The sequence below is a fragment of the Oncorhynchus tshawytscha genome, linkage group LG25 (genome assembly GCF_018296145.1).
Source record: "Oncorhynchus tshawytscha isolate Ot180627B linkage group LG25, Otsh_v2.0, whole genome shotgun sequence".
In the NCBI taxonomy this organism is placed as follows: domain Eukaryota; kingdom Metazoa; phylum Chordata; class Actinopteri; order Salmoniformes; family Salmonidae; genus Oncorhynchus; species Oncorhynchus tshawytscha.
Window position 1 is genome coordinate 12,530,986 of NC_056453.1, and position 27,696 is coordinate 12,558,681.

At 43.2% G+C, this 27,696-nt stretch overlaps 1 long non-coding RNA gene across 1 annotated transcript; it reads left to right on the forward strand.

Moving 5' to 3' along the window:
• The first annotated feature begins 2,337 nt into the window (after window positions 1–2,337).
• LOC121840775 lies at window positions 2,338–27,654 on the forward strand. Its single transcript, XR_006079906.1, has 3 exons — window positions 2,338–2,618; window positions 5,660–5,752; window positions 27,462–27,654. It is a non-coding gene; the product is annotated as an uncharacterized LOC121840775 (long non-coding RNA).
• The last annotated feature ends 42 nt before the right edge of the window (window positions 27,655–27,696 follow it).

The window sequence follows — 27,696 nt, forward strand, 5'->3', positions numbered from 1 at the left end:
AAATTAATGAAGCGTCTCATTGAACCGAGGACACGGGCCTGCGATCAAACCCTGCCGGATGGGTAGATTAGAGCCCCCCCGTCACGAGGGTAAATTGGGGTGCATGCATGCCTGTCAGAGCAAGACGAGAAGAAACGAGACCAAATTTCACTGACGGGATTAAAGGTGGAGGGTATAACGGGCATTTTTTTTCTTTTCAGTGTTTGCCATCGACGACATTAAGACTCAAACCGGACGCACGAGCCAAATTGAAAGGAGAGGCACACGCTTGTTAGAAATCATTAACTTGGGCGGCGCGTCAAGTAAAGTAGATCTAATAAAACAAACGCATTCCAATGAACAAATGATTTAACCGTAAATTGTCAAACTCTACTCGATTTAATCCCAAAATATGAATAGGCCAAGACAAACAATTGATTTGAGAAAATGTATTCCTTTCCTATTGGATTAAAACGGATCAAGAGTCTGAAAAATTATTTTGTGATGATGATTTGATTATTCATGATAGAGCAGGCTAATAAGCCACTGCTTTTAGCAAAGAATAATTAAAACATCACTATATTCTTCAAACTGATTTGTTTCATTTTCACAAATTAGCCTAATCTTCAAACAAATTAGTATTTTACTGGGAGAAGAAAAGGGGAGCATTCATCTAGGCCTATTGGACAAAAAATGTAGTTCATAATAACAGAGGAAACATAACCCATTATCGTTGCTATATACAGTAGAGGTTACATGCAATGTTCCCTCAAATTTTGGGGGGAACTGAGCCAATTTTAGATCTTGTGAGCGGAAATTTGAGCATTGTGAGAATTTTGTACAACTTCCTCTGCTCGTCAGTGAACACTGAGGCTGTACCCATACAGATTTAGACAGTAGTCAATGGGCTATTGCAGCTATTTGAGCATAATGTAGGCCTACCAACAAAACTAATGGAGCAAATCCCATAACATTTTCACATGGCCATAACTTTTCATTTATATGATATAGCCTTCAGTAGCCTATAAGTGGTGTACAGTACATTGCATGGGCTTGACAATTATTCATACTTTTTAAAACTTGGTCTGTAACACCATGGGCCAAGTAGATGACTGTAAATTGTACGGTATTGTGTTGTATGATGCAAGAAACCACTTTACAAAATACAATTAATTATTATTACCATACAGAGAATTAGAGAATTAGACCCCTCTGCATATTGGCTTATTTACACATTCAAGCCTGTCTCAAAATACGACAGTGCCCCTTTAAGACAGAAGTTGTGTTTGAATATTCATAAAATACACTAACTGTACTATTTAAAAAAAACATTTTTTAACCTTTATTTAACCAGGCAAGTCAGTTAAGAACAAATTCTTATTTTCAATGATGGCCTAGGAACAGTGGGTTAACTGCCTGTTCAGGGACAGAACGACAGATTTGTACCTTGTCAGCTCTAACCACTAGGCTACCCTGACCCTTATTGGTCATAGTATGGATATAGTTAGTATGCCAACATTTCGCGGATGTCGTACTAAATTCGCCAAAATACGAACTGTACATACAGTGGACACTTTTTCCGTACTTTTTAGAGCCCATAATGCAATTCTTCATAAATGGGCGTGGCTTCAACGTTTTCAGATTTGAAGAAAATGTCTGAAAATATGCAACTGAAGTCCGAAGAGCGGATAAAAATTCGTTGCTTTAACTAATTATGATACATTTTAACGAAATGTTGAGCAATGCAATAAAGAAATAAGTAACGTTACGAACCGCATAGCATTATAGCAGTACCCAGGTAGCAAAAACAGATTTTATAAACGTTTTTTTAAGGTGTTGGATTGGTTGTCTAAACATTCTGAATGCATTCAGATAAATGTTCGGTTTTGGTTAAAGTGTAAGGGACAGATTACATTTTGTCATAGGTGTCATCAACGTTTGGTAAACGTTGGTATTAGTGTAATTTACAGCGTTGGCTATTAGTTCCTTTTGAAATGTTAATGAACATTGGCAAACGTTTATAATGGTGATTTTACAACGTTGGTTTGGTTGGGTTTCAAACGTCCAAAGTTCACCAATGTTTAACAAACGTTGGTTAACGATGGTAATAGGTGTTATATGCGAGGAAATTTCAGCTATATAGTTTTTTTTTTACCAACAAGGAAATACAATATAAAACTGTTAATTACTAACTCTTGATTAACTATGATTGGATTGATAACTATTTACATGACTGAAAAGGGGACTATAATACATAACATTTTTTATTTATTTAACCAACAAGGAAATACAAAATACAATATAAAACTGTTAATTACTAACTATTGATGAACTATAATTGGATAAGCAACTAATTACATTACTATTTCCCTGGACTCCATGCTTGTGCTCCTTCTGTTTCTTGGGCTTTTGTCTCTATTATTTCCGGTGCTGTGGTCTGAAACAAAGTAACTGAGTGTTAAAACTCATCATTGGACTAGTAACATTTATTTTTATTTCAATGCAAGGTGACTTGGTCTATGTTACTTTGAAACATCTGTGTCAGCGAACACACCCTGGGCTTGGCTTGAGAAACCCGAAGCAGCAGTAACTTACTTGGCAAAAGGAGAATTATGATCCGAAGAACACAAGGCAAGGAGGTAACGTAATGTTACGGCTGGTCAGCTAGCTGGTTAACTAGCATAACGGTAAAGTTAGTGTTAATAAGCCTAGTTTACTCTAACGTTAGTCTACTTAGCTAACGTTAAGTGAGTCAACTGAGTTAGGTAAGCTAACGTTACCTTGTACTAAAACGTTAACAAACTTAACGTTAGCTAGCTAACTCCAGGCATTCATTTGTTTAATAATTTAACACCAGCACTGATTGCATAATAAAAAGCTAATGTTACATGTTATCACATATACAAATTACCAAGTGACCCGTCGACGTTACTGCAGTGAATTCACTTAAGGGGCAGTAAGAAAAGAGCGTCTTGTCTGCACTCAAGTGGTCGCGCATATCAGCATTCCGCAGACAAGTTGATGGAACTGTGCGTTTTTATGGCAATGGGAGTGCAAGCAAAAGTTCATTTTGAAACCTAGTGACAATGTTTATAAACGTTGGCCAAGAGTTCCCTTTCGTACGTGTCAAACAGTACCAAATCCCTACCTATTGGCTATGTTGACGTTGGACTAAGTTTAAAATACATTAATTTTTAAACGTTTATTTTGAAAACTACTGACAACGTTTATAAATGTTGGCCAAGAGTTCCCTTTCATACGTGTCAAACAGTACCAAATCTCAACCAATTGGCACCGTTGGAATATGTTTCAAATACATTCTTTTTTTAACGTTTATTTAGGAATGTTGAGAGAACGTTGGTACAACGTTTGGTTTTCCAACACCAATATACAACCTTTCCCAACCTAAATCCAACATTGGTTTAGGTTCCAGGAACATTTTGTGCTACTTGGGCATGTACCGGTGTGTTAGCTAGTTACCTATCGTATGTTAACTATCTGCTATCTAACTAACTACCCAACGTTTATTGACTTGATTATTCACATCATTCTTAGCTAAATGGTATAATCGTTATGTGTTTCAATGGACATTGTTAATCTATTCAGATTTCAGAGCATATTCGCGCAGAATAACTGATGAATTTACAAACGCTCAACACCCGTTGAATATGGCCGGTGTAAACGTTGGCAAAAAAAAGGCGTAATTAAATTATTGCCAGCAGCACAGTTACAGTCACCAACCCTCTGGATAACATGAAAACAGCCTAACCAGATCTGCTAGGGCGAGTAAAATGGTCAGAGTGAGGATTTCTCTCGTTTGTGTCTGGAAGTTGCTAGCCAAAGTTAGCCAGTTAGCTTGGGTGCTTGACTATCGTTGAACGCTCAGATTTTTTATTTATTTTATTTGTATTTCACCTTTATTTAACCAGGTAGGCCAGTTGAGAACAAGTTCTCATTTACAACTGCGACTTGGCCAAGATAAAGCAAAGCAATGCGACACAAACAACACAGAGTTACATATGGGATAAACAAACGTACAGTCAATACACAATAGAAAAGTCTATATACAGTGTGTGCAAATGTAGTAAGATTAGGGACGTAAGGCAATAAATAGGCCATAGTAGAAAAATAATTACAATTTAACAATTAAACACTGGAGTGATAGATGTGCAGAAGATGAATGTGCAAGTAGAGATACTGGGGTGCAATGATTGGTAAGCTGCTCTGACAGCTGATGCTTAAAATTAAGTCTCCAGCTTCAGTGATTTTTGCAATTGGTTCCAGTCATTGGCAGCAGAGCATTGGAAGGAAAGGTGGCCAAAGAGTAGTTGGCTTTGGGGGTGACCAGTACCTGCTGGAGCCCGTGCTATGGGTGAGTGCTGCTATGGTGACCAGTGAGCTGAGATAAGGCAGGGCTTTACCTAGCAAAGACTTATAGATGACCTGGAGCCATTGGGTTTGGCGACGAATATGAAGCGAGGGCCAGCCAACGAGAGCAAACGGGTCGCAGTGGTGGGTAGTATGTGGGGCTTTGGTGACAAAACGGATGGCACTGTGATAGACTACAGGATCAACCCTACTCCTCGGCCAGATCATCCAGTGTGCGCTCTGAATTTAGGAATGGACAATCTGACAACGCTCTGGATTTACAAACGTCCAGAGCGTACTCTGGAACTCCAGATTGAATTGACAAACACACCCAAAATCATAAAATGTTTAGCTAGTCATTTGTTATGCTAACAAGCGAGCAAGAGGTTGCATAGCAACAGAATCAACTTCCAGTAGACAGGCAAATTTCTGGTAAGCTCAACTGAAACGATACATTTCGTTTACAGTATACTAAAATGAACTAATAGTATGTAGTATATACTAATTTGTATGTAGTACACAGTATGTTAGTATGGGTATTCGAACACAGCTAGAATCTTTTTACCTGACTGGCTTTTCAAATACATCTTGAAATGTAGCCTACATGTTTTGTGCTCTTGTAGGAAGCTGACCTATACTTATCTATAACCGGGCTAATAAATTGCTAAATAGCAAAGAATATCAGCAAATGTGCACATGCAAGGCTCTGATCTGATCTGAAAAGTGGATTCACTCATGGGCGATTGAAAGACCGCTGGTGCTCTGCCCCGGCCAATAGAATTCTACTCTGTTGAGCTCTGGCTCTACCTACAACAAAATCACAGAGTCAGTCTTGCAAAGTTAGATTTGTTTTGGTTTGTTGCATTGAAAAGGGGCTGATATAATGTTGATTCGATCCCTGAAAAACGTTGATAGTGCAAACTAATGGGGCGAACTCAGTGAAGTTCAATATCTTGCCTCTGCGCGGCATGGCATTTCTTCTGTGGCACAGTCCTGGAGGAAGTGCACGGCCGCGCATGTGCACCGTTTAGAATGAGCATTGGTTATATGGCACCTTTTATCAAATATAAACTTGCCAGGCTATTACCTGATCATTTGTATAGGGTCAAAATGTTGTAAATTGGATTCTGTCTATAATCCGGGGCCCACTTATAGAGATAGATAGAGGAGCCATCTTTGTACCTGTGCCATTATAGCGTCTGTGACCACATCGGCCACACCATTAATGCAATCTCTATTTTGAAGTAGTCAATTTTCTTCTTCAAGATTGACTGTTCCCTCCTGATGACTCGGTTGGACATGATTTCAACAGGGTCACCAGAGGGGATCACCAAATGAAGTTGGACGCATTGAGGTATAATACGAACTGGAGACTGCGCCGAAGATGTCGACTGTTGTTTTCAAGGTAATCTACTAAATCTTCTCATATGCCAATTTAATGGACCTTCTCTATCTGGATTGCATTCGGTTTATACGGACCAAAATGACATGTGCACTAGCATTCGGTGAGCAGTGAGAGCAGCGAGAACGTCATCACGTCTTCCAAAAACATGGCCGACATTGGAGGAATATAAAATGTTACTATCTTCGGCTGTGAGTGTTGGGGGGAAAAATTGGCCTCAGCGACAGTTATTATAATAATTGAATGGATGTTTTGTGCACAGAGGTGATGAGTAAAGTGTCTTATTAGAAATGTTCAAATTGGACTTCTCTATGTGGCCGTCTATAGAAATTGCCTTTCTGGGCCCGGCGTCAGTTAAACTGCAGTACCGACGCAAAACTGTAGGAACAGTTGAAACTGTGTTTTTAGGCCGGAACCCTGGCCTCTTAGTTGGAAGGCCCACCCAGTTTACTTCATTAAAATGGTGGAAACCCTCAATGGTGCTCCCTATGTTAATACTGCCCTTTGACCACTAGAAGCCTCTATCATTCTCTATGAGCCCACTTCATTAATAGCTTAACACCCAATCTGTTGGCTTCGTGGAGGTAATTATGGATCTTATTAAATTATTATCAGATTAGGCTATGGTCACTGAAGGAGGTGTGGCCCATAGGCTATGTGGGTACAGAACATGTCTGGCTATCACGTAAAATGTTTACCCTTCCAATTTGATCATAATCGTGGACTGTGGATATTCTGTCTCATTTCCAAATTCTTCACTTACATGGGTAAATAACCACTTTCTCCATTCTACACTGAGGTGAGGAGGCTATTTTGAAATAGCTTTTTACACAATGTCTCACACTTCTGTCGCTTGTAACTAATTGGCGAACCCTTTCCATGAGGACATACAATGTAACTGCACATAGCAATTGTATATGGATCTCCTTTCTATTGGACCTGTACATCGCCACCGCTCGTCCTTGGTACCCTGTCAAAAAAAAAGAAAAACACAAAGGGCCGTTTAGCATCTGGGTCATTGTGAACCAAAACAGCCCAAAGACGTTGATGTGTTGAAACAGTACCAGACTAGTAGGTCTATAGACAAGAGAGGATGGGGAGGTTCACTTCTAGGAGCCATTGACGTGAGTGGTCATCCTCAACCAACCAACCCCCCCCCTCTCTGCTGGTGTCATTTGTTTCATTTCACACCAGAGGGCCTTCCTTTCTCCGCCATTGGTCGCCTCGGTGGTCGCCTCCCTACAGGTCCAATTACCAATCATCGATTAGGCCAACCAGGCATGTGGGCTGGGGAACGCTTAATCAGCCGTGCCACTCCTCTAATGAAAAGAGCTGCCTCCCCTATCGCCTCCTCAGGGCTCCAGCTGGTCTCACATAGGAATGTGTGTGTGTGTCTGTGAGTGAGCGAGTGTGCGTGCGTATGTGTAAGCAAGACAGAGAGAGAGACAGCCAGAGAGAGAGACAGAGAAAGAGAGAGTATGAGCATGCGTCTAGTCTGTATGTGTGACTGTGTGTTTGTACATGCGTGTGGACGGCCATCCAGTGCATGCCAAACCAGTAGAAGGCACAGCCTATATGAGCAGCTTGCTTAGCGACGCCTGCCATGCAGTGCTATTGTGTTGCTTAGCAGTGATGCGTTCCTGATTGATCTTTGAGACTGTGCCTGGGTGACCAGGGGAGGACCAACCCTCCTATCCCCTGGTCCTCACAACTGTCCTTCCCAGCACACAGCAGCCCTGTTCTGGGGAAAGATAATTACTTTTTCCATTCATGGTGACATAGGCCCTTTAGGGTTGACGCAGCAAGGCAGGCAGGTTGTTCTTAGCTGTTATTTCAGCTTTGCCTGTTTTGTTCTAACCCCAGGTAATAACATGGTGGTAATATTTACCCTCTCAACGAGTGGTTGTGTAATGTCTGTATGGATTCTATGGTGTGCTATTGTAGTATTTATATGTTGTGTACAGAAAATGAGAAACAGTTTAGCTGGCCGGGCCAAGTCCTCAGCACTGGGATATTAAGATGCGTTTTTATCCGCCGTCACCACAGTGAATAAAGCCAAATCCGACTGGTAGAGATGGGAGACGATCCAATAACGTTTTATGGAAGCCTTTTCCTACATCTATCATTTCCCTTTCTGAATTTTGGCACTGTGTCTTTCTAGCACTACAGAGTTCAATACAGCCCAGGAACGCTTTGGTGACTGTAGTACACTAGACTAAGCAGAGGACACACAGGCACAGCGTTCTCTCCTGTTGCTATCTGTGAGCAACAGGTGTTTGATAACGTGTGAGCATGATGTGTGAATCACACCTCTAACAATTAGCAACCACTGAGTTATCAGTGTGCCAAAGAAATAGGCATTGGGATTTACTTCCAAGTACATGATGAAAAATGTCTTTGTTGCAAATGGCACCCTATTCCCAATGGTCCCTGGTCAAAAGTAGTGCACTAAATAGGGAATATACTGCCATTTGGGATGCAAATAATGGCTTGGATACAGGGTTTCGAATCAGAACACTGGAGAATTTTCTCAGTATTGTTGTTTTAGTTCCAAGAACTGGTAGACTTACATGAAGAAATGTGATTTCTGCACGATTCGAAGGGCATGATTATTTTAACAGTAGTGGTGAGGCAGAGAGTACTCAGAAGGTAGATGAACATCTCTGTTATCTCTCAGAACATCATGAACCGCAACTGTTATTGCACCTTTGGGGAAAGAGGGAGAAAAAGACAGAGAGAGAGAACCAAAAAGGACATGACCAGAAGGTCTTACTTACACAGAAATGAGATGGTTGGATCTCTTGTTTCCGCTTGCGTGCATTTATCAAATACCATTTATTGTCCCTAAAGTAGATTTTCTTTGAAAACACAAATAAAGAAGCCGAAGAGGCATTTTACGTTTGAAGGCTTTCATACTGTTATGCACAAAGAAGTCAAGGCTACTTTGAAAACACATTTCTGTTGCAGTTTAAAGAAGATACTTGTATTTAAAATGGAAATAACATGATTTATTATAAATGGGGAACACTGCATATTGAGAGCTAGAGGTTACCAGATTGGAGGGTTTATTTACCAGCCTGTGGGCATAAGGCTGCTGCTCACTGATGGTGGGGAGCCAATTAAATTTGGGATCAATATTTCCTCTTTCCGACAGAGCTCTGCTGCTTCTTTCTTTCTGCTGCATGCACTGGTTGGTCTCTCTCTCTCTCTCTCTCTTCTCTTTTATTCTGTCTCCCCACTGCTCTCTCTCTCTTTTCTTTTATTCTGTCTCCCCACTGCTCTCTCTCTCTCTTCTCTTTTATTCTGTCTCCCCACTGCTCTCTCTCTCTCTCTCTTTTTCTGTCTCCCCACTGCTCTCTCTCTCTTTTTATTCTGTCTCCCCACTGCTCTCTCTCTCTCTTCTTTTTATTCTGTCTCCCCACTGCTCTCTCTCTCTCTTCTCTTTTATTCTGTCTCCCCACTGCTCTCTCTCTCTCTCTCTCTTTTATTCTGTCTCCCCACTGCTCTCTCTCTCTCTTCTCTTTTATTCTGTCTCCCCACTGCTCTCTCTCTCTCCTCTTTTATTCTGTCTCCCCACTGCTCTCTCTCTCTCTCTCTCTCTCTTTTATTCTGTCTCCCCACTGCTCTCTCTCTCTCTCTTCTCTTTTATTCTGTCTCCCCACTGCTCTCTCTCTCTCTCTTCTCTTTTATTCTGTCTCCCCACTGCTCTCTCTCTCTCTCTTCTTTTTATTCTGTCTCCCCACTGCTCTCTCTCTCTCTTCTCTTTTATTCTGTCTCCCCACTGCTCTCTCTCTCTCTTCTCTTTTATTCTGTCTCCCCACTGCTCTCTCTCTCTCTCTTTTATTCTGTCTCCCCACTGCTCTCTCTCTCTCTCTTTTATTCTGTCTCCCCACTGCTCTCTCTCGCTCTCTTTTATTCTGTCTCCCCACTGCTCTCTCTCGCTCTCTTTTATTCTGTCTCCCCACTGCTCTCTCTCTTTTATTCTGTCTCCCCACTGCTCTCTCTCTCTCTCTCTTTTATTCTGTCTCCCCACTGCTCTCTCTTCTCTTTTTTATTCTGTCTCCCCACTGCTCTCTCTCGCTCTCTCTCTCTCTCTTTTTTATTCTGACTCCCCACTGCTCTCTCTCTTTTTCTTTTATTCTGTCTCCCCACTGCTCTCTCTCTTTTATTTTATTCTGTCTCCCCACTGCTCTCTCTCTCTTCTTTTTATTCTGTCTCCCCACTGCTCTCTCTCTTTTATTTTATTCTGTCTCCCCACTGCTCTCTCTCTCTCTCTTTTATTCTGTCTCCCCACTGGCTCTCTCTCTCTTCTCTTTTATTCTGTCTCCCCACTGCTCTCTCTCTCTTCTCTTTTATTCTGTCTCCCCACTGGCTCTCTCTCTCTCTCTTTTATTCTGTCTCCCCACTGCTCTCTCTCTCTTTCTTTTTATTCTGTCTCCCCACTGCTCTCTCTCTCTCTTCTTTTTATTCTGTCTCCCCACTGCTCTCTCTCTCTCTTCTCTTTTATTCTGTCTCCCCACTGCTCTCTCTCTCTCTTTTCTTTTATTCTGTCTCCCCACTGCTCTCTCTCTCTCTCTTCTCTCTTTCTCTCTCTCTCTTTTATTCTGTCTCCCCACTGCTCCCTCTCTCTCTCTCTCTCTCTCTCTTTTTATTCTGTCTCCCCACTGCTCTCTCTCTCTTTTATTCTGTCTCCCCACTGCTCTCTCTCTCTCCTCTTCTCTCTCTTTTATTCTGTCTCCCCACTGCTCCCTCTCTCTCTCTTTCTTTTATTCTGTCTCCCCACTGCTCTCTCTCGCTCTCTCTCTTTATTCTGTCTCCCCACTGCTCTCTCTCTCTCTTTTTTTTCTGTCTCCCCACTGCTCCCTCTCTCTCTCTTCTCTTTTATTCTGTCTCCCCACTGCTCTCTCTCGCTCTCTTTTATTCTGTCTCCCCACTGCTCTCTCTCTCTCTTATTCTGTCTCCCCACTGCTCTTTTATTCTGTCTCCCCACTGCTCTCTCTCTCTTTTTATTCTGTCTCCCCACTGCTCTCTCTCGCTCTCTTTTATTCTGTCTCCCCACTGCTCTCTCTCTCTCTTTTTATTCTGTCTCCCCACCGCTCTCTCTCTCTCTTTTTATTCTGTCTCCCCACTGCTCTCTCTCTCTCTCTCTCTTTTTTATTCTGTCTCCCCACTGCTCTCTCTCTCTCTCTCTTTTCTTTCTGTCTCCCCACTGCTCTCTCTCTCTCTCTTCTCTTTTATTCTGTCTCCCCACTGCTCTCTCTCTCTCTTTTATTCTGTCTCCCCACTGCTCTCTCTCTCTTCTCTTTTATTCTGTCTCCCCACTGCTCTCTCTCTCTCTCTTCTCTTTTATTCTGTCTCCCCACTGCTCTCTCTCTCTCTTTTATTCTGTCTCCCCACTGCTCTCTCTCTCTTTTTCTTTTATTCTGTCTCCCCACTGCTCTCTCTCTCTCTTCTCTTTTATTCTGTCTCCCCACTGCTCTCTCTCTCTCTTTCTTTTATTCTGTCTCCCCACTGCTCTCTCTCTCTCTCTTCTTTTTATTCTGTCTCCCCACTGCTCTCTCTCTCTCTCTTCTCTTTTATTCTGTCTCCCCACTGCTCTCTCTCTCTCTTCTCTTTTATTCTGTCTCCCCACTGCTCTCTCTCTCTCTTTTCTTTTATTCTGTCTCCCCACTGCTCTCTCTCTCTCTCTCTCTTTTTTATTCTGTCTCCCCACTGCTCTCTCTCTCTCTCTCTTTTTTTATTCTGTCTCCCCACTGCTCTCTCTCTCTCTCTTCTCTTTTTATTCTGTCTCCCACTGCTCTCTCTCTCTCTTTTCTTTTATTCTGTCTCCCCACTGCTCTCTCTCTCTCTCTCTCTTTTATTCTGTCTCCCCACTGCTCTCTCTCTCTTTTTTTTTTATTCTGTCTCCCCACTGCTCTCTCTCTCTTTCTTTTATTCTGTCTCCCCACTGCTCTCTCTCTCTATTTTCTTTTATTCTGTCTCCCCACTGCTCTCTTTCCCTCTCTCTCTCTCTCTCTCTTTTATTCTGTCTCCCCACTGCTCTCTCTCTCTCTCTCTCTTTTTTATTCTGTCTCCCCACTGCTCTCTCTCTCTCTCTCTCTTTTTTATTCTGTCTCCCCACTGCTCTCTCTCTCTCTCTTTTTATTCTGTCTCCCCACTGCTCTCTCTCTTCTCTTTTATTCTGTCTCCCCACTGCTCTCTCTCTCTTTTTTCTTTTATTCTGTCTCCCCACTGCTCTCTCTCTCTCTTTTTATTCTGTCTCCCCACTGCTCTCTCTCTCTTCTCTTTTATTCTGTCTCCCCACTGCTCTCTCTCTCTTTTTCTTTTATTCTGTCTCCCCACTGCTCTCTCTCGCTCTCTCTCTCTTATTCTGTCTCCCCACTGCTCTCTCTCTCTATTTTCTTTTATTCTGTCTCCCCACTGCTCTCTTTCCCTCTCTCTCTCTCTCTCTCTCTTTTATTCTGTCTCCCCACTGCTCTCTCTCTCTCTCTCTCTTTTATTCTGTCTCCCCACTGCTCTCTCTCTCTCTCTTCTCTTTTATTCTGTCTCCCCACTGCTCTCTCTCTTCTCTTTTTTATTCTGTCTCCCCACTGCTCTCTCTCTTCTCTTTTATTCTGTCTCCCCACTGCTCTCTCTCGCTTTCTCTCTCTCTCTCTTATTCTGTCTCCCCACTGCTCTCTCTCTCTCTTATTCTGTCTCCCCACTGCTCTCTCTCTCTTTTTTTTTTATTCTGTCTCCCCACTGCTCTCTCTCGCTCTCTCTCTCTTCCTCTCTCTCTCTTTTTATTCTGTCTCCCTACTGCTCCCTCTCTCTCTCTTCTCTTTTATTCTGTCTCCCCACTGCTCTCTCTCGCTCTCTCTCTCTTATTCTGTCTCCCCACTGCTCTCTCTCTCTATTTTCTTTTATTCTGTCTCCCCACTGCTCTCTTTCCCTCTCTCTCTCTCTCTCTCTTTTTATTCTGTCTCCCCACTGCTCTCTCTCTCTCTCTCTTTTATTCTGTCTCCCCACTGCTCCCTCTCTCTCTCTTCTCTTTTATTCTGTCTCCCCACTGCTCTCTCTCTTCTCTTTTATTCTGTCTCCCCACTGCTCTCTCTCTTCTCTTTTATTCTGTCTCCCCACTGCTCTCTCTCGCTTTCTCTCTCTCTCTCTTATTCTGTCTCCCCACTGCTCTCTCTCTCTCTTATTCTGTCTCCCCACTGCTCTCTCTCTCTCTTTTTTATTCTGTCTCCCCACCGCTCTCTCTTTTGCTCTCTTTTATTCTGTCTCCCCACTGCTCTCTCTCTCTTCTCTTTTATTCTGTCTCCCCACTGCTCTCTCTCACTCTCTTTTATTCTGTCTCCCCACTGCTCTCTGTCACTCTCTTTTTTTATTCTGTCTCCCCACTGCCCTCTCTCGCTCTCTCTCTTTTTTATTCTGTCTCCCCACTGCTCTCTCTCTCTCTTTTATTCTGTCTCCCCACTGGCTCTCTCTCTTCTCTTTTATTCTGTCTCCCCACTGGCTCTCTCTCTCTCTCTTTTATTCTGTCTCCCCACTGCTCTCTCTCTCTTTTCTTTTTATTCTGTCTCCCCACTGCTCTCTCTCTCTTTTCTTTTTATTCTGTCTCCCCACTGCTCTCTCTCTCTTTCTCTTTTATTCTGTCTCCCCACTGCTCTCTCTTCTCTTTTATTCTGTCTCCCCACTGCTCTCTCTCGCTCTCTCTCTCTTTTATTCTGTCTCCCCACTGCTCTCTCTTTTTTTTTTTATTCTGTCTCCCCACTGCTCCCTCTCTCTCTTTTTATTCTGTCTCCCCACTGCTCTCTCTCTCTCTTTTATTCTGTCTCCTCACTGCTCTGTCTCTTTCTCTCTTCTTTTATTCTGTCTCCCCACTGCTCTCTCTCTCTCTCTCAATTCAATTCAAGGGCTTTATTGGCATGGGAAACGTGTTAACATCGCCAAAGCAAGTGAGGTAGATAATATATAAAGTGAAATAAACAATAAAAATGAACAGTAAACATTACACATACAGAAGTTTCAAAACAATAAAGACATTACAAATGTCATATTATATATATATATATATACAGTGTTTTAACAATGTACAAATGGTTAAAGGACACAAGATAAAATAAATAAGCATCTCTCTCGCTCTTTTTTTTTCATTTTTTACTTTCTCTCTCTCTCTTTTCCTCACATCTCTCCACCTATCTCTTTTTTGTTCATTTTTTACCTTCCCTCTCTCTCGCCGCATCTACTCCTGAGAGACGTACATGATTACTGTAACATATCTGCTTTAGGATGCATCAAGGAGTCGCTAATTTGCAAAGCACTTTTCAAGTCTGTATATCATCCGCAGGGATCACATTTCTGCTTGCTTTCCAACTATTATTATGGCAGTGACCATGTATTAGTAACAACGTGGATCGATGGCATTATTATTATTAAAAGTGTGGAGGAGACATGTGAGTGTACGCGTGTTTATTTGTGTGTGGGTGTGTAGCCTTATATCTGTGTGTTTGTGTGGGTGCAGACAGTGTGATCATGGCTGACTGCTTGTGGTTTCTGAGTGCGGTCATCTTAGTAATCATGTAAGGTAACTCAGTCAGTGAGTGAGCACAAAATGGATCGGGTAACAATACCCTGGGAAATATTCTTATCTTCACACTTGAGCATTTTGCCTGTGTTGTGCTTAAGCCTGGCACTGGAATATAAGAATCACATTATTGCTTTCTCCAAATAGTGTGCTGGGTACTGAGCTGAATCTCGTAGAATTGGTAAACGTTATTCCTGGAAATGCACACCGAGTGCGCAAAACATTCTGGTGTTCTGAGTTTTGCTCTACGACCCCCACAAGCATCACGGGACTTGTCTTAAGTCAGCACTGCCGCTCTGCCAACATCTGTCTGTAGCGTCAGAACTGTTTGGGATACACACTAATATGACCCGTCTATGGAAAGGGGAGACTCTCACAAACACATTTTTCTCTAAGACACCTCACAAGACTCTTCTGAAGGTAGCCCGTTACCAGGTAGCCCGTTACCAGTTAAGGACATGAATGGAAGTATGCACTGTGTACAAAACATTAGACTGACCAGGTGAATCCAGTTGAAAGCTATGATCCCTTGATACCAGTTGTTAAATCCACTTCCAACTGTTTCCCGTGTGTATCAAGAATGGTCCACCACCCAACAGACATCCAGCCAACTTCACACAACTGTGGGAAGCATTGGAATCAACATGGGCCAGCATCCCTGTGGAACGCTCTGGACACCTTGTAGAGTCTATGCCCCCAATGAATTGAGGCTGTTCTGAAGCAAAGTGTTCTGGGGGGAGAGCAACTCAATATTAGGAAGGTGTTGTTAATGTTTTGTCCACAGTGTATCAGTAATGTGCTGGCCTCTGTTCCCCAGTAAGGTTTGGGAATTTGTCTTGTGCAGATAAATGCAAGTGCTTCACGACGAGGTCTCTGGAGGCTGTTTAAAAATGAATGAAGAGTCAGCTTCATCTTGGTCTTTCCCTAATGGCAATCTTTAATCACGGAATCATACACAGACACACACTGTCCGCTCACACTTGCACACACACACTCACTTACACCCAAACACGCAAATTCATACCCATACGCACTCACGTGCTCTCACACACGCACGCACACACACACACTAAATCTGGAGCGCACCCACAGGCAGGTACATATGAGTAAAAGGGCCCACGCATCCCTGTGAGGCTGGATCTGTCTAGGTAGAAGAGAGAGATTGGACTCGCTGCGATCCCATTTTCACAGCGCCGAAGCTGAGCTCTACTCACTGACGCATTAAATATGCATGAGGCTGTGCTGTATGAAACCGATACTAAACTGGAGGACTGTCTCCTGTTCTGCTCACCAACAAATCTCACTCGGCTCTAATCTGAAGCCGAGTGAGTGAAGGAGGGGGGGGGGGGTACACACAGTACACACTGCTCTTTGGTGCCCGCGGACTGTGGCGCACGGTGGGGGTCTGTGTCCCACAGTGCCGGCCTACCATGTTAACACACCAGGATAGCTAGCCAAGCCTTTCCTTTCAGAGTGCACATGGAGGGTGACTAATCCTCCAGATTACATGAATTGCTCGTGTTAATGTGAGCATGTGTTCTTTACAAATGCAAAATGTGTAAAAGTACAATCCTACTCTTCTTTGGAGTTTGGTGTGTGGGGATGAAGAAGTGTTTGAATGTGTGTGTGTGTGCGCGGCACGCACGTGTATGTGTGTTTGTGTGTCATTAAATGAATTGTGAGGAAAGATGCCGAACAGAATTAGGTAAAAAGGGGATTGTACGTACTCTGCGCCGTCGGCTTGGAATGCCTTACAAAGTACTTTTAAACTGGAAGAACTTGTCCCGATTGGTGTTTTTAAATCATCGATGAAGGATTTTGAGACTGATTTCTTGACCTGCCAATGTTTTTAATTTCCTGTTTTATGATTGTGTTATACTCCTGTGAATTCTATGTTGTTGTTTTTTTACTAGATTGACTACAGGTAAAAACTACAGGTAGGGCTTTATTGGCATGGGAAACATATGTTTATATTGCCAAGGCAAGTTAAATAGTTAATAAGCAAAAGTGAAATTTACAATAAAACATGTATAGTAAACATTACACTTAAAGTTCCAAAAGAATAAAGATATTTCAAATGTCATTATGTCTATATACAGTGTTGTAATGATGTGCAAATAGTTAAAATTAATACACATAAATCAAGGTTTTATTTACAATGGTGTTTGTTCTTCACTGGTTGCCCTTTTCTTGTGGCAACAGGTCATAAATATGTGGTACTTTCTGTTTTTTCATGATTTGGTTGGCTTTGTTATGGAAGGTTTAGGAATCACTTCCCTTTAAGTGGTTGTAGAATTGAACAGCTCTTTTCTGGATTTTGATAATTAGCGGGTATCGGCCTAATTCTGCTCCGCATGCATTGTTTTACATTGTACACTGAGGATATTTTTGCAGAATTCTGCATGCAGAGTCTCAATTTGGTGTTTGTCCCATTTTGTGAATTCTTGGTTGGTGAACGGACCTCAGACCTCACAACCACCATTAAGGGCAATGGGTTCTATAACTGATTCAAGTATTTTTTTAGGCAGTTCCTAATTGGTATGACTCTCGCTCCCCTCCAGTGGTGCAGCACAGTGCTATTCTACCGGGAGGAAGTGATGGGAAGCGATGTGTGTGTTTCTGACAGCTCACAGTGAAGCCCCGGTACAGCTGGGTTCAATGTGTTTAGTAGGCCATTAGTAGACCTCAGACACATCTGCACAGCTAATGATATTAGCAGGGGAAGCTAGCTATTCAAACAGGCAGTTAAACTACTGACATTAGCAGGGAGGCTAGCCATTCAGACAGGCAAGAAAACTACTGATATTAGCAGGGGAGGCTAGCCATCCAGACAGGCAAGAAAACTACTGACATTAGCAGTGGAGGCTAGCCATCCAGACAGGCAAGAAAACTACTGACATTAGCAGGGGAGGCTAGTCATCCAGACAGGCAAGAAAACTACTGACATTAGCAGGGGAGGCTAGTCATCCAGACAGGCAAGAAAACTACTGACATTAGCAGTGGAGGCTAGCCATCCAGACAGGCAAGAAAACTACTGACATTAGCAGGGAGGCTAGTCATCCAGACAGGCAAGAAAACTACTGACATTAGCAGGGAGGCTAGTCATCCAGACAGGCAAGAAAACTACTGACATTAGCAGGGGAGGCTAGTCATCCAGACAGGCAAGAAAACTACTGACATTAGCAGTGGAGGCTAGCCATCCAGACAGGCAGGAAAACTACTGACAATAGCAGTGGAGGCTAGCCATCCAGACAGGCAGGGGAACTATTTACATTAGCCGTATCATTACAATTAGCAAGGTAGGTTAGCCATTCAGACAGGCAGGAAAGCAGATGAAAGCAGGTCATGGGCAGAACAAATGAATCCATGTTCAACACCTTCAGGCGTTAATGCAAACGCTTCGAATCCCTTCTCCAATTCACAGAACAGACTTCATTGAATTCTGCATTTTCATGTTTCTCATGTGCTATTCAGTGTTGGAAGGCCTTACTGTAGAGTAGATTCCATGTTGTAATTCATTTCAAACTACTAGCTGTTTAAATAGTATACGGTCTTCAGCCTTGGGGTAGAATCAACACCTACCTGGTTACCAAATTATGCTTTCATTATCCCCTCATATGCAGAGGGCTCAATATAGAGGATTCCTACAGCAATGTAACGTAAATTAATGGGAAAGCTGTGAAATCCTCATCTCGGGTTGATAAGGAGACACAACACACTATTCTACCCACATTTCATCAGCAGCACACCTCTAGCATATTCCCCAAGAGGACAATTCATTTCAGAGCAAACCAAGCCTCTGCAGCTTCCCCCACCACAAATCATTTCCAAAAGGAGGCCGGAACACCAAGGACCCCTATTTGCATCCTCCTGGATAATTCACTCCGATCCATTTTTTGAGGAGTGCATTATTTTCCCCGTACCATCGATCACTGTATGTCTGTGGCAGAGATGGACTATATTTAGGGTACTAGACAGAGGAACAACACCACTAAGTGTGGAAGGATAGATGGATGGACTGGGCTGTGGATGGATATATGGATACTTGACTGTGTTCCTAGATGAATTGCAATAAAGGGGACTGTGTTGTTTAGGGCAGATGGATGAGCCACTCAGAATGAATGGTTGGATTGTGCTTTGGGTAGAAGTGTGGTTGGTAAATCGTTTTGAATAGATGGATGCACCATGCTGAGCTATGTTTGCGTGGTGGAACACAGGTTCTTAGTGTAGGACGGATAGAGTGGAAGAACTCCACTACAGGGATGTAGGTGGTAGAAACAGAGAGGACATAGACTCACAGCTTAATTCCTCTGCCTATATGCAGTGAGCTGTTGCATAAAAAATAGTTTGGTGACAGCAGTTTTTTTTGGAAAGGTTGTTTTCGTTTTATAACCTGACCCTTTCATCTGTGTCTCGCTGTGTTTCCTAAACGAACGTAGCACCTCCTATTCGGATCTGTTAATTATGGATAAAGCTAGGGCAGATGGGAGAGAGTTCAGAGCTGGGGCCTCATATACGTCAAGTCCTATTATCAACCCTGTCTGGTGTGAGAGGAGGACTCGACCACTCCTGTTGAGCAGGGGAGACTGGTACACTGGCTTCCAAAGAGTAGGAAACATGCTCAGCAACACACCCTTCTCTGTGAACCTCTCTGTCCATCCTTCCGTTTGTCCGTCCGTCTGTCCGTCCTTCAGTCAGTCTGTCCGTCCGTCCGATATGTCTGCCTGTCTGTGTGTCTGTCCTCCAGACTCATTCTCCAGTTTTCTTGCCGATTTCACTCCAGTGAACATGGGAGAAGGGTTCATTTGAAATTCATCTCCACCTTTTTCTTTCTCATAAAAACGTGGTTTGCTGTTCAGGGTGTCGACCAAAAATGTTCAGACAGGGGAGAATACCAATATTACAGGAAAGTCAGACATTCAGTCAGTCAGATTTCCAAAGTATCTGTGAATCTTTTGAAGTAGAAAATGTCCAGTCTAGATCAAATAGTAGCATTTCTATACTAACCCCGGTAGTATTTTCTACCAACCTCTAAAGAATCTAAAGCTGCCATTTTTTTGTTTGATTTTAAAGGAATACTCTATAGAACTTGTAATAGTTCTTTAATCTCTCTCCCAGCATATCCATGTACTATATTTCAATAAATAATCCATGGAGACACTGTATGATAGGACAGGGCTATTCCTTCAGTGGGCTCTGCCGATGCTGAAGAAATTCCAGTGCTTCCCACATCTGTCACAAGCGGGGTGACGGGAGGACCAGAGATACAATACATATACAAAAGTAGGTGGACACCCCTTCGAATGAGTGGATTCGGCTATTTCAGCCACACCCGTTGCTGACAGGTGTATAAAATCGAGCACACAGCCATGCAATCGCCATAGACCAACATTGGCTGTAGAATGGCCTTACTGAAGAGCTCAGTGACTTTCAACGTGGCACCGTCATAGGATGCCACCTTTCCGACAAGTCAGTTCGTAGAATTTCTGCCCTGCTAGAGCTGCCACGGTCAACTTTAAGTGCTGTTATTGTAAAGTGGAAACGTCTAGAAGCAGCAACGGCTCAGCCACCAAGTGGTAGGACACACAAGCTCATAGTTCGGGTATGCCGAGTGCTGAAGCATGTAACACGTAAAAATTGTCTGCAACACTCATTACTAAATTCTAAACGGCCTCTGGAAGCAACGTCAGCACAAGAACTGTTCGTTGGGAACTTTTCATGGCCGAGCAGCCGCACACAAGCATAAGATCACCATGTGCAATGCCAGGCTTCACCACCTGGCAGTCCAACGGAAGAATCTGGATTTGGCAGATGCCAGGAGAACGCTACCTGCCCCAATGCATAGTGCCAACTGTACAGTTTGGTGGAGGAAGAATAATGATCTGGGGCTGTTTTTCATGCTTCGGGTTAGTTCCAATGAAGGGAAATCTTAATGCTACAGCATACAATGACATCCTAGACGATTCTGTGCATCCAACAGCGAGGTCCATACAGAAGTGGTTTGTCGAAATTGGCGTGGAAGAACTTGACTGGCCTGCACAGAGCCCTGACCTCAACCCCATTGAACACCTTTGGGATGAATTGGAACTCCGACTGCGAGCCAGGCCTAATCGCCCAACATCAGTGCCCAACCTCACTAATGCTCTTGGCTAAATTGAAGCAAGTCCCCACAGCAATGTTCCAACAAAGCCTTCCCAGAAGAGTGGAGGCTGTTGTAGCAGCAAAGGGGGACCAACTCCATATTAATGCCCATGATTTTGGAATGAGATGTTCGATGGGCACGTTGTGTATACCGTCCAATTTAGAGCCAAGCTCCAGCTTTCTCTCCCTCCCTCTCACTCATCCTCATACAGTATTAACAGGGCTCCGTTGTGTTGTAATCACCCTCTCCATCATCCTAGACTCCCCAGTGTGTGGCCGTCAGGCAAAACCGGTACCCCATGGATGCCATAGTCAAATTTTAGCCCAAGCGTGTCACTGGCCCACGAGCTATGATTTACATTTACATTTTAGTCATTTAGCAGACGCTCTAATCCAGAGTGATTTGCAGTAGTGAGAGTATACATTTTCATACTTTTTCCCCTATGATGGCACTTGTTGTGTGTATTGGGGCACACCCAGGACAGGCTGACTCCATTTTGGGGATCTCTGGGATGATTTCATCAATTATCCATTGGATGGTGCTGTGTCCCTGAGAAACTGCGTAAAATCACAGAAGCCGGGCCCACCAAACACAGGGGGATAAGAGCTAGTGAATGCCAGGATGTCTATTCTTTTCAGGTGACTCATAAGAAATTTCCTGACAATATATTTACCACAGTGTTCTTTTTCAAGGTTCATTTGATTGACTGACTTCCCCATCATTTAGCTGAGCAGTGGTGTAAAGTACTTACAGTTTAAGTCAGAAGTTGACATACACCTTAGCCAAGTACATTGAAACTTTTTCAAAATTCCTGACATAACCCTAGTAAAAATTCCTGTTAGGATCACCACTTTATTTTAAGAATGTCAGAATAATAGTAGAGAGTGATTTATTTCAGCATTTCTTTCTTTCATCACATTCCCAGTGGGTCAGAAGTTTACATACACTCAATTAGTATTTGGTAGCATTGCCTTTAAATTGTTTAACTTGGGTCAAATGTTTTGTGTAGCCTTCCACAAGCTTCCCACAATAAGTTGGGGGAATTTTGGCCCATGCTTCCTGACAGAGCTGGTGTAACTGAATCAGGTTTGCAGGTCTCCTTTTCAGTTCTGCCCACACATTTTCTATGGGATTGAGGTCAGTGCTTTGTGATGGCCACTCCAATACCTTGACTTTGTTGTCTTTGAGCCATTTTGCCACAACTTTGGAAGTATGCTTGGGGTCATTGTCCATTTGGAAGACCCGTTTGCGCCCAAGCTTTAACTTCCTGACTGATGTCTTGAGATGTTGCTTCAATTATATCCACATCATTTTGCTCCCTCATGATGCCATCTAGTTTGTGAAGTGCACAAGTGCCTCCTGCAGCAAAGCACCCCCACTACATGATGCTGCCACCCCCGTGCTTCACGTTTGGGATGGTGTTCTTCGGCTTGCAAGCATCCCCCTTTTTCCTCCAAACATAACTATGGTCATTATGGCCAAACAGTTCTATTTTTGTTTCATCAGTCCAGAGGACATTCCTCCAAAAAGTACGATCTTTGTCCCCATGTGCAGGTGCAAACTGTAGTCTGGCTTTTTTATGGCGTTTTGGAGCAGTGGCTTCTTCCTTGCTGAGCAGCCTTTCGGGTTATGTTGATATAGGACTCATTTTTCTGTGGATATAGATACTTTTGTACCTGTTTCCTCCAGCATCTTCACAAGGTCCTTTGCTGTTGTTCTGGGATTGATTTGCACTTTTCACACCAAAGTACGTTCATCACTAGGAGACAGAACGCGTCTCCTTCCTGAGCGGTATGACAGCTGCGTGGTCCCATGGTGTTTATACTTGCGTACTATTGTTTGTACAGATGAACGTGGTACCTTCAGGCGTTTGGAAATGGCTCCCAAGGATGAACCAGACTTGTGGAGGTCCACACTTTTTTCTGAGGTCTTGGCTGATTTCTTTTGATTTTCCCAAGATGTCAAGCAAAGAGGCACTGAGTTTGAAGGTAGGCCTTGAAATACATCCACAGGTACACCTCCAATTGACTCATAAAAACGAGTTTTAATGACTCCAACCAAAACTTCCGTCTTCAACTGTAAGTAACGACACTTTATAGTATTACTTATGTAGGTTCTTTGAGTATCTGTACTTTACAATTTACGCTTTTACTCTTACTTCACTACATTCCTAAAAAAAGAATGTACTTTTTACTCCATACACTTTCCCTGACACCCAAAAGTACTAGTTACATTTTGAATGATTAGCAGGACTGGAAGATGGTGCAATTTCTTTGACGTAATTCCTTCCCTTGTAAATTATTACTGTTGCCCGTGACTATCCATTTTTTAAAAATGGTGCCATCTGGTTCGCTTAATTTAAGGATTTTGAAATGATTTATACTTTTACTTTTGATACTTAAGTATATTTTAGCAATTACATTTACTTTAGATACTTAAGCATATGTAAAACCCAAATGTTTTTCTATTAAGGTGTCCTACTTTTACTCAAGTATGACAACTGGGTATTTTTTCCACCACTGTAGCCGAGTAAGTCCTTAGAGGTCTGTGAAGTGATGTGAAGACCTTAGAAAGGCTCTGCTCAAACCATCATTACATTTCAACTGCTATTCACCTCATAATGTGTGTGTGCACTGGTTTCCCTCAATGAAGACCTTCAGTAGGAATTGATGTGGATCAAAGAATACATGAATACATACTCCTAACCTGTTGTGTACATTCACTACTTCCTTTCTAGTGAGTTTTTCCTAGCCACTGTGCTTCTACACCTGCATTGCTTGCTGTTTGGGGTTTCAGGCTGGGTTTCTGTACAGCGCTTTGATATATCAGCTGATGTAAGAAGGGCTATATAAATACATTTGATTTTGAACCACTTTCCAACAACAACAGACCTCTTTCTGGGTCTGAGCCCCCATTGTCCACCTTCCTTCAGAGGTGTGCACTTGCACACTTTCTCACATTGATGTAACAATGGTGAAAACTCCCTCAAGCCAATGCTTACATCAATCCTTTTAAATCCATGATGGGGAGGTTTGCGAGTGCACACTCTTTCCACCCTTTTGGATTTGTCATCCTCTCATTCAGAAGACCTCTGAGTATGGACCAGTTGTTCCTGAATTGCTCTTCGGGGCCAGTAGTGGGCACTATATCCCCACAGGCAGTAGTGCTCCACAGCTCCAAAGCTCCAGGACTGTTGGCATGAATTCCTAGACGCAGAAGGAGGAGTTGGCTCCTCGCTCACAATGGTCTTGTTGGATCTCTGTCTCATCATACTCTTATAGATTAGATTCCCATACATATTCAATCCGGACAGGATGATGGAGAGATAGATTACAGCACTGTACTATCCAATGAGTAAATGATCCACTATAGACTATACCTCTTGGTGATCGTCTCACAACCAAATGCCTGCCCCCGAGGATGTTTTTGCAGGATTTCATTTTCAGTTCTGCTTCTGAATCATCATTCAGAACTAAACATGCCTTGAGTTGGTGAGGGTTAGGTTTGCGTGTGTGTCGACGTGTGCGTGTGTGTGCTTGCATGTGCGTTTGGTTGTTTGAAGAGTTGTTTTAAAAGTGTGTGAGTGTCGGAGGTTCCGTCACACGTTAGACCCATAATTTCTTTCACCTCCATCTGCAACTAATGTGTGACGGATGTTGTGTATGTCAAAGGAAAGGTTCAACACACAAGGGAAGGAGATGCACTCTCCTCAAAGGAGAGAGCAATATTTCCATCGCTCTCTCTCCATCAATACAGGGATGTGATCATTATTTTCATTACATTTGGGGGCAGGCAGGCTATTTGAAAAGGCAGTGCACTCAGAATATTTGACAAGCGAGCAAGCATTCAAAGGCACAGGCTCTGTGATGATGATGTCCCACTCAGTATTCAACAGCTCTGGTATTGGATTGTGCCACTGTGATTCCACTTCCATCAGACCCCCCCCATCTCCGTTCCCATCATGCCGTGCCACAGCCCTGCCAACTCCATTTCCTGAAATCAATTTCAGTGGCTGTCTAAGTATGATGATGCAGCCTATAGCCTGGCCTCATTACCATTTTAAAATGTGTTTAAAATGTACTTTCTAACAATATGATCATCTACAATGCTTAAAAGTATCTATCAATGGCTGCGTTTAGACTGGCAGCCCAAATCTGGTATTTTTTTGGACCCAATCCTTTCACATCACGTCTTTTTCAGAGCTGATCTAATTGGTCAAAATTAGTGAAACAAAGATGAGAATTGGTCTGTCTGTGTAAACACAGCCTATTTGATCAAATCAAATCAAATCAAATGTATTTATATAGCCCTTCGTACATCAGCTGATATCTCAAAGTGCTGTACAGAAACCCAGCCTAAAACCCCAAACAGCAAGCAATGCAGGTGTAGAAGCACGGTGCCTAGGAAAAACTCCCTAGAAAGGCCAAAACCTAGGAAGACACCTAGAGAGGAACCAGGCTATGTGGGGTGGCCAGTCCTCTTCTGGCTGTGCCGGGTGGAGATTATAACAGAACATGGCCAAGATGTTCAAATGTTCATAAATGACCAGCATGGTCGTATAATAATAAGGCAGAACAGTTGAAACTGGAGCAGCAGCACGGTCAGATGGACTGGGGACAGCAAGGTGTCATCATGTCAGGTAATCCTGGGGCATGGTCTTAGGGCTCAGGTCCTCCGAGAGAGAGAAAAAAGGAGAGAATTAGAGAGAGCATATGTGGGGTGGCCAGTCCTCTTCTGGCTGTGCCGGGTGGAGATTATAACAGAACATGGCCAAGATGTTCAAATGTTCATAAATGATCAGCATGTTCAATAATAAGAAGGCAGAACAGTTGAAACTGGAGCAGCTGCACGGCCAGGTGGACTGGGGACAGCAAGGAGTCATCATGTCAGGTAATCCTGGGGCATGGTCCTAGGGCTCAGGTCCTCCGAGAGAGAGAAGGAGAGAATTAGAGAACGCACACGTAGATTCACACAGGACACCGAATAGGACAGGAGAAGTACTCCAGATATAACAAACTGACCCTAGCCCCCCGACACATAAACTACTGCAGCATAAATACTGGAGGCTGAGACAGGAGGGGTCAGGAGACACTGTGGACCCATCCGAGGACACCCCCGGACAGGGCCAAACAGGAAGGATATAACCCCACCCACTTTGCCAAAGCACAGCTCCCACACCACTAGAGGGATATCTTCAACCACCAACTTACCATCCTGAGACAGGGCCGAGTATAGCCCACAAAGATCTCCGCCATGGCACAACCCAAGGGGGGGCGCCAACCCAGACAGGATGACCACATCAGTGAATCAACCCACTCAGGTGACGCACCCCTTCCAGGGACAGCATGAGAGAGCCCCAGTAAGCCAGTGACTCAGCCCCTGTAATAGGGTTAGAGGCAGAGAATCCCAGTGGAAAGAGGGGAACCGGCCAGGCAGAGACAGCAAGGGCGGTTCGTTGCTCCAGAGCCTTTCCGTTCACCTTCCCACTCCTGGGCCAGACTACACTCAATCATATGACCCACTGAAGAGCTGAGTCTTCAATAAAGACTTAAAGGTTGAGACCGAGTTTGCGTCTCTGACATGGGTAGGCAGACCGTTCCATAAAAATGGAGAAAGCCCTGCCTCCAGCTGTTTGCTTAGAAATTCTAGGGAGAATTAGGAGGCCTGCGTCTTGTGACCGTAGCGTACGTGTAGGTATGTACGGCAGGACCAAATCATGCAGCTCTGTCTTTTAAACTAAAACTTGACTAAAATATGCACATTTAAACAAATGAATGCAATTAACTCACATCACGGTTTCCAATGTATTGCCTGGTCTAATTCACAAAGTAAAGCGTAGTGTTGAATAGTATTTACAACTCGTTCCCTAGCAGTTTGTGTCCTATATGTACAGGCAGTTTATGCTAGCTTTCCTGGGTGACTCTCCTTAGTCCTGCCAAGCGGGAGAGTTAGGCTCGGTTCAGAGCTGGCAAAAGGGTAATCCCTAGGTAAACTGTTTAGCATTTAGACCTGGTCTTAAACCCCATTAACTGTATCTACATTTGTATTCGCATGACAGGAAACCCATGTTAATGCAAAGTCTAAATGCCCACAATGCATATTGCATTGCATTATATTGCATTGCATTGCATATGCATATACTGTATGTTCGGAATGTAAACAGATTTGCCTACCACCTCCAGAGGTGAACAAGCTCGCATTGTTTTCCTATATCAGCTCAGTGTAAATGCAATCAGACCAGCCTGACCACGTTCAGTGGTTAGCGTCATAAGTGCCTCGCCTAAAAATATTCCAGCGTTATTCAAACTCCGCCTCAGTGTTCCACCTATTGAAAAAGAGCAAGGGCAGAGCAGACTGTCGCAAATTAAAATTTGGTGTCAGCGCTTAACCACCAGATTTACTAAAATGTATCGACGGCGGCTCGTTATTTATAGGCTACAGGACAGGTGGCATATCATTTCTGTTTAATGGTTTTCAATTTCGTCTTCATCATCACTATCACACTATAAGGCCTAACCGTGTCTCTTTCCCCATCAGACTTTCCCCATCAATTCATTTCATACACGTGTCTTTACATTGTCCGATAGGCTACAGGTAATGTTATTTCTGAAAGGCTATTTTGCTAGGTCTTTTTGAGACAGTATTTCTACATATACAGTGCATTCAGAAAGTATTCAGAACCGTTGACTTATTCCACTTTTTGTTACGTTACAGCTTAATTGTCCAATGGATTAAATTGTTTATTTTCCTCACCAATCTACAAAGAATACCCCATTGTTTGCAAATTGATAAATAAAAAATATTACATTTACATAAGTATTTAAGACCCTTCACTCAGTACTGTGATGCTACAAGCTTGGCAAATCAGTATTTGAGGAGTTTCTCCCATTCTTCTCTGCATGTCCTCTCAAGCTCTGTCAGGTTGGATGGGAAGCGTTGCTGCACAGCTATTTTCTGAAGAAATTTGATTTGTCACCTAAAACACTCACAAACGTTTACAGATTCACAATCGAGAGCATCCTGTCGGGCTGTATCACCGCCTGGTACGGTAACTGCACAGGCCTCAACCGCAAAGCTCTCCAGAGGGTAGTGCGATCTGCACAATGCATAACCGGGGGTATACCTGCCCTCCAGGACACCTACACCAACCGATGTCACAGGAAGGCCATAAAGATCACCCGAGCCACTGCCTGTTCACCCCGCTACCATCCAGAAGGCGAGGTCAGTACAGGTGCA